The sequence below is a fragment of the Triticum aestivum genome, chromosome 5B (assembly GCF_018294505.1).
Source record: "Triticum aestivum cultivar Chinese Spring chromosome 5B, IWGSC CS RefSeq v2.1, whole genome shotgun sequence".
Taxonomy (NCBI): Eukaryota; Viridiplantae; Streptophyta; class Magnoliopsida; order Poales; family Poaceae; genus Triticum; species Triticum aestivum.
In genome coordinates this window covers 51,661,009-51,668,922 of record NC_057807.1, presented here as the reverse complement: position 1 = coordinate 51,668,922, position 7,914 = coordinate 51,661,009, and positions in this window count along the sequence as shown.

Here is a 7,914-nt window from a genome sequence, read left to right as displayed (position 1 = left end):
CATAGAGTGAAGAACTGCGTGATGTGCTCCGCGGAGATGTTGGTGGGGGGTTTGATCTTGTGGATCCATGCATTGTGTGAGAGGGCCTCCCGCACCTTCCAATTCTTTCTCTTTGACGCTTCGTGAATGAGCGGGGCAATGTCTTTTGGCTTGCGCCCAAAGAGCCAAGGTGAGTCCCAAAAGGGGGTCTTCGCACCGTTGCCAATGGTGATAGTGGTGGATGCATAGAAAAAATTTAAGTCAAGTCAACACACTTCAGAGAGCTTTCCTTTGGTCCGGTTCGGACAAGACGACAGGAGCGAAATGCAAGGTGAACTGGGAGATTGTTTGCCGGCCACTTCAATATGGGGGACTTGGGGTCCTTAACACCAACAAGTTTACACGTGCCCTCCGGTTGCGATGGCCATGGTATGAATGGAAGGAGCCCACCAAGATGTGGGTGGGGATGGGAACCCCTTCATGCATATGTTGAAATGTACACATTCTTACATTTGCAGCGTCCACCAATTCACCTCGAACACAACCTTATGTGAACGACATAACCAGTTTCAACAAAGAAAAACAAAAGTTTGGAAATTTAAATACATACAAGTTTAAATACAAAATCAACAGTGTGGCAATTGATCAATGTCGTAAGTCATGAGAAGAAATTTTTTTTGAAGTCAAACATGAGAGCTGTTGGTATTCACTAGTTGCTCTCTTCTCCGAAATTTCTCTTTCACATCGTGTCTAATTGCAGCCCACCAAGATATAATTAGTCTATGTTTCCTTCCTCATTTTCTATGTCATGCCGCGTTTAAATAGGAGACAAATTAGGCTTTATCTTTCCTTTCTTGTTTCTCTGTCACGTCCTATTTATGCGGTTAATTAGCCTATATTTCCTTCGTCATAATTTGCTATGATTAACGAGATGGCTTCTGATACCTAGAAAACTTAAAAACATATATGAATTGAATAGATTGATTGTAAGGTACAGAGGTGGGACTAATTTGATACATAAAGCCCCATCGCCTTGTTAGCCGGAGCAGCGTTGACAGCCGCGGTGAGCTCCTCCAAGGAGAAGGTCTCCTACGGATCGTCAAGGTCATGCACCGGCAAGCCAAAGCGCAACCCAATCAAAGGAATGGGTCGCTGGGAGGGGGTGCCAAGGACCTCACAGAAGTGGTCGTCACTCGTCAATCACTTGGCCCTCATCCTGCTGTGAGATAGCAACGTCTACAACATTCTTGAGGGAGTGGACAAAATTCTTACGCCGGTAATCTTTGGCCATGAGGTGGAAGAAACATGTGGATGCATCTCCTGCTAGCAGATTGTTAACCCTGGACCACTGATGCATGCAAATACGCTCGATGACGGTGACGTCAAGGATATGGGATTTAAGGCCAATTCTAGTGTAACAAGTGTTTTACTTTGATTCATGTTTGTGAACACCTTGATAGATGCTTTGCTAATGTTGAATGGTGCAAAGAATTTCCTCACAATACTGTTTATAATGTGCCTATTTTCTACAATGATCATGCTCCTATTTTAACCGTTTCTAAACCAAATATTGTTAAGACCAAGAGTCCTTTTAAATTTGAAAATTGGTGGCTTTTAGAAGCGGACTATCAGGACATAGCAAAAATTAATTGGACCAATACTAATAACACACCTTTCCATATTATAACTTCTATTCTTGCAAGATCACTCGGGAGGTGGAGTAAAAGTGAGAAGCCTCTGAAGCAGCAGCTTGATATTATTCATAAAGATCTTGAGAATTTGCAGTCTGAGCCATCTTGGTGGATTTATATGACAAGACTATGACCAAACTTACGGAATATTACAGGAGAAGAGCTAAAAACATTGGGCTACTAAGGGAGGCATGCATACTAATTACTTTCATAATGTTGTTCTTGAAAAAGAAGAAAAAATAGAATCAGTTCTATCTTTGATAATAATAATAATAACATGTTACAAAGTCTAGATGACATAGCAGCTTGCTTCATAAACTACTTCACTAATCTTTTCTCTACTAGTAATCACAACTTAAACACTTTGCTGCTTTTCATAGTAATAATGATAATATGATGCGTAGTTCTACTTTTCCAGATAAAGAAGAAGTTATACAGGTACTAAAAGGAATGAAAAGGAATGCTGCTCCCGGACCAGATGGACTGGATGTTGCATTCTATTTATCAGCATGGAGATGGATATGCGATTACATAACTAAGCTAGTTCAAGACTTCTACGCAAGAGGTAAACTTCATCCCCAACTTAATAGAACTTGCATCACTTTAATCCCTAAGAAAAATAATGCTAAGATCCCTCAAGATTTCAGACCCATTAGTCTCTGCAATGTAGTTTATCAAAATATTACTAAGACTTAAGGACCTTCTTACTGATTGTATTCATGAGTCACAACAAACTTTATTCAAGGAAGAAGGGTTATTGATAATATTATTATTGCCTAAGAAGTAACCCATTCTTTTCTTCTTAAATCCTGGAAACAAAAGCTTTTATGCTCAAAATTGACTTAGCTAAACCCTTTGATAGCATTGAATGGTGCTTTATAAGAAGAGCATTGATACGTAAAGGGTCACATGGTCATTTCATAAATTTGATCATGGAATCCATCTCATCTGCTACTTTTTTGGTTAACATTAATGGCCAACCGGTTAGCAGCTTTAAGGGATCTCAAGGTATATGACAAGGTTGTCCTCTATCTCCATATCTTTTATTCTCGCTGTTAATGAATTGTCGCTTTGGATGCAAGAGGCTTTAAATTCTAATCATTTAAGAAGCACCAATTAGGTTCAGGTGATCCCCCACTACTAGTAAAAACCCTAACAACAGCGCGGGTTAAGTAGCTAGCAGTAGGGCGCTACAACTAAGTTTTAGCAGTAGCGCGGGACAGACCCAACACTACTGCTACTGGTGTTAGCAGTAGCATGGGTTTGCACCGGCGCTAGCGCATGTATCTGCCCCACGCTACTACTATTAGTGTGTATTTCATTTAGTTATACTTATAAATCATTATACAATTTTTATATAGTAGCAATGAAGAGGTTGTGGAAGAAACACAAAATTAGATTTAAGTTGGTGGATCCAAGCGAGTCCTACTAATTCGACTAGCTCACTTGGATCCACCAACTTAACCTAGTAATTCAACTAGCTCATTTGGATCCACCAACTTAAATCTAATCTGTGTTTCTTCCACAACCTTGAATTAGCAGCTCATCATCCTTACTCATACAATAATAATTCTTCATCATCATCCGTAGTCATATAATAATAACTCATCATCATCCGTAGTCATATAATAATAACTTATCATGGTCATCATTCGAGCACATATGACAAGTTAAACTAGGACCTACCCATTTCTCGAAGGTAAAATAGCATAAAAGAGCAAAGCCCCATCTTCTCCATTATGGAGAACAGAGATCCACCTGTCTCCAATTCATGGGCTGTGGACCATGTTACCTCCAAGTAGTTTCCTACGTGCATTTATTGCTTTTCTCCATTGTTAGGTCTTCATCTATTTGAGAAATCCAATATGGACTGCGGAAAGCCCTAGGTAGACTTGGCGTGTCATACATCCCCATCCTTTGACTGTCAGGTCTTCATCACATAATGCTAGGGTTAATTATCCTTTTGCCCTCAGTGGTGTCCATGTACTCAGTTTTGCCCTCAGATGCGAATTGTGCTCAGTTTTGCCCCTAGTCCATGCACAACTACTATGACGAGGCCAAATGGCCATATTTTAGTCCATTCCGTCCGCCGGCGTTAGTGGTTGTGGGTCCGGAGCTTACACGTGGGATCGCGTGGACGTGGGTCCGGAGCTGACATGTAGGACCGTGCAACTAAATCCCCAAATCATTCATAGGATTCTAGTTCACTCTGCCCATCCGCCGGCCGGCTGTCCTGCACAGCCGCCGCCACCTGCTCCGCGGCCAGCACCTGCCCCGCCACCAGCTGCACGGCCTGCTCCGCCGCTACTGTCCTGCACCTACGCTCCACGGCTACTGTCGGTCTCAAAACCGGCGGATCTCGGGTAGGGGGTCCCGAACTGTGCGTCTAGGCGGATGGTAACAGGAGACAAGGGACATGATGTTTTACCCAGGTTCGGGCCCTCTTGATGGAGGTAAAACCCTACGTCCTGCTTGATTAATATTGATGATGTGGGTATTACAAGAGTAGATCTACCACGAGATCAAGGAGGCTAAACCCTAGAAGCTAGCCTATGGTATGATTGTTGTTCGTCCTATGGACTAAAACCATCCGGTTTATATAGACACCGGAGAGGGCTAGGGTTACATAGAGTCGGTTACAATGGTAGGAGATCTACATATCCGTATCGCCAAGCTTGCCTTCCACGCCAAGGAAAGTCCCATCCGGACATGGGACGAAGTCTTCAATCTTGTATCTTCATAGTCTTGGAGTCCGGCCGATGATGATAGTTCGGCTATCCGGACACCCCCTAGTCCAGGACTCCCTCAGTAGCCCCTGAACAAGGCTTCAATGACGACGAGTCCGGCGCGCATATTGTCTTCGGCATTGCAAGGCGGGTTCCTCCTCCGAATCATTTACAGAAGATTGTGAACACCAGGATAGTGTCCGGCTCTGCAAATAAATTCCACATACCACCGTAGAGAGAATAATATTTACACAAGTTCAACCTGCTGACGTATTTTGTGGCGTGACGTCACACCACAACCAAGCCTTTACTCGAATCATTTTTGTTATACCACCTCAGCGCGTTTAGCGAAGCGGTTTCCTTGGCACGTCTTGTCGAAGCAGAGATCATGTTCCCCTTATTCCGGGATTCCCATCGATACGGACGTGGGTAACCCAACCGCGCTATTGATTGCGGCGCTTGGGAGATAAGCGAGTTTTATCAGGCCGGTGGGGACGCATGGTTTCGTCCGCCCATATAGGGGGATAAAGATCCACCCTTTTACCTACGTCTTCTTCCTCCTTTGCTTATCCATCTCCGCGAACTCGAGCTCCAGCGCCCAGGTCCGCACATCTCACCTCAACCTTCTCCAACTATGTCTGGAGCGGGAGGCAAGTGGATGGCCTCCTCCGTTACGGAGGGGCACATCAAGAATCTGCGCAGCACCGGATATCTGTCCAGCGACATCGCGCACCGGCTCCCCGACGAGGGGCAGCTCATCCCCACCCCTGGGCCCCATGAGAGGGTGGTATTCCTTTCCCATTTCCTCCGCGGACTGGGCTTCCCACTCCACCCCTTTGTCCGGGGGCTCATGTTCTACTATGGCCTGGATTTCCATGATCTGGCCCCGAATTTCATCCTCAACATCTTGGCGTTTATCGTCGTGTGCGAGGCCTTCCCCTGCATCCAGCCCCACTTCGGCTTGTGGCTCAAGACCTTCAGTGTCAAGCCGAAGGTTGTGAAGGGCAGCCAAGCAGAGTGCGGAGGCGCCATGGTGGGCAAGATGCCCAACGTTACTTGGCTCGAGGGCACCTTCGTGGAAACCATTAAGGGGTGGCAATCGGGGTGGTTCTACATCACCGAGCCGCGTGACCCTGAATGGGCAGCGGCCCCCGAATTCAGATCGGGCATCCCCATACGGATCACCTCCTGGAAAGAGAGTGGCTTGACATGGGGCGATTCGGAGGAGCTGACCGGACTCCAAGCCTGCGTCCAAAAGCTAGTGAACAAGAAGCTCAAGCTTGTCAACGTAGTCTAGGTCATGCTCATCCGCCGGATTCTCCCGTGCCAACAATGGGACTTCAATATGTGGGAGTTCGATCCGGTGCAACACCAGACCTTAAACAGGCTCTTCGACACTATGTACGAAGAGGCCTGGAGGGTGTTGTTTAAGGGCACTGAGGCTCCCGCATCCGCTACCGAATATCGCGGATTCAGCTCGCAGCGTCACACTACTAGGGAAAGCCTAGCAGCAGCACGGGTTTTGGCCCTCTCGGTAGCGCGGGTGCCGGCGCTACTAATAAGGTGCTATAGCTAACGTATAGCAGTAGCGCCTGTTGACCCACGCTACTGCTACTGATGAATAGTTGTAGCGCTCTTTCGAAAAGGGCGCTACTGATATTATCTGCAGCGCTTTTCGGCAGGAAGCGCTACTGGTAAGTCGGCGCTACTGCTAAATTTCCCCCCTCGCTACTACTAGTTTTATTAGTTTTTTTCCTGCATATTTGTTTTTTATTTGTTTTGTATTTGAATAGGCTTTATACAATAATCTTTAGCATATCATCCATATACAAATGTAATCATAGCATATACATACAATTAGTCTCATCAAATCATGTCATCATCATAATCATCATCCAACACAAAGTGGTCTCTCGTCATCAATCTCGAAAATAGAGATACAAGTCTCGATTACTTGCAAAGACATCGTCATCCATCTAAACAATGATATACGCGAGAGTAGCTATCACTTTGAGTACATGAGTTCGTATCCCTCTCTCGCATTAGCGTGAACCTAAACTAAGTACTGCGTGTCGCTCAGAAACTGAAAACTGGTACACCTGGGCCTGACACTCCGGCCACTTGTCGTATATATACTCCTGGCGTAGCACTTCTTCGCCATCTATGATCTATGCACCTGCATCGTCACATGAGTCGATGATATGCAACATATATAGTTGAGCAACAGAAAGAGACAGACTTGGCAAAAATAGAAACAACATATCATAAGCATAAATAACAAAGTTCATCATACCCAAAATGACCTAACTAGAGTGATTTTTGCTAGTCGAGGAGGAGGACGGTTTAATTACATCACAAATAAAGTTTCACCGTGCATAACTCAAAGTTTTATCATAAAATAAAGTATGGACTAAACGGACACATTGTCATATATAGACAATCACTCCATCATGTCGTGCCATCCATCCATGTCAGGGAGATAGTCATCGAGCTTAGTGAAAGGCTTCATGTCGAGACACTGAGAGGCTATCCATGTTCGGACGTCTTCCCGCGACATTTGTCCTTCTGCATGGAACATCCCTGTTTTTCCGACGACCTCATTCATGATGATTTGGGCAAGTTCGCGCTGGATGTTATAGAACTCAGCTCGAAGTCGATGATCCTCGATATCTCCTATGTCCTTTGCCCATTGCAAAATATGGGCATCGCCAGATCTAGGTGCCATGTGAAGGTTCTGGTGATCCCGTCTGTACTCCAGCATGTGGTGTAGGACATAGAATCCATCATTAAGAGAATCGTTCGGTTGCTGGATGCAGCAGAAGTCGGTCTTATGGCTGAAGGCGGCCCTGCCGCCCCTTCTCTTCTTGTCCCTAACCTCTCCACCCCTTGCTTGGTAGTAAAACATATCACTGTCGAGAACATCTTTGATGTGGGTGTAATCCTTTTTGTGAATGTTCTTCGACGAGTCCAAGTAAAGAGCGTGGGAGAATTGGGGGTAGAGGATGATGAGGACGGTGCGCCCGCCGCTGCGCAAAATAAGTACACCTCAAATTAATTAGCCTCCACCGTGCAAATGAATTATTGAAATCGAAGGAAGGATAGCAGCGCGGATGACTTACACGGGATGATAAGGCACAAGAATCGCCTCCTTGTCCTTATTGGCGAGCATGAAACTGACGTTGTAATCCCTTGCGTATTCACGATGCTGTGCACAGACTCCCAAGAAGCCCTCGTGCATGTAGTACGGGTCAGCGACACACATAAAACATACCTGCTCAACCCCAATGATGTAGTTCATGTGCAAGGCATAAAGGCGGACAAACGTAAAATCCAGCTTCTTCACGTGAAACATGTCGAATATGTAATCGAATCGGAGGAAGAACTTATCCGCGGGGAAGCCGTCGACGTACGACATTTGCCGCGGAACCTTAACCACGTAGAGTGGGTATCCTGGATCTTTCGAGGCGATGAGGCCTTTCTCTACCCGCAACACATCGTCATGAAGTCTCCTTAGATCG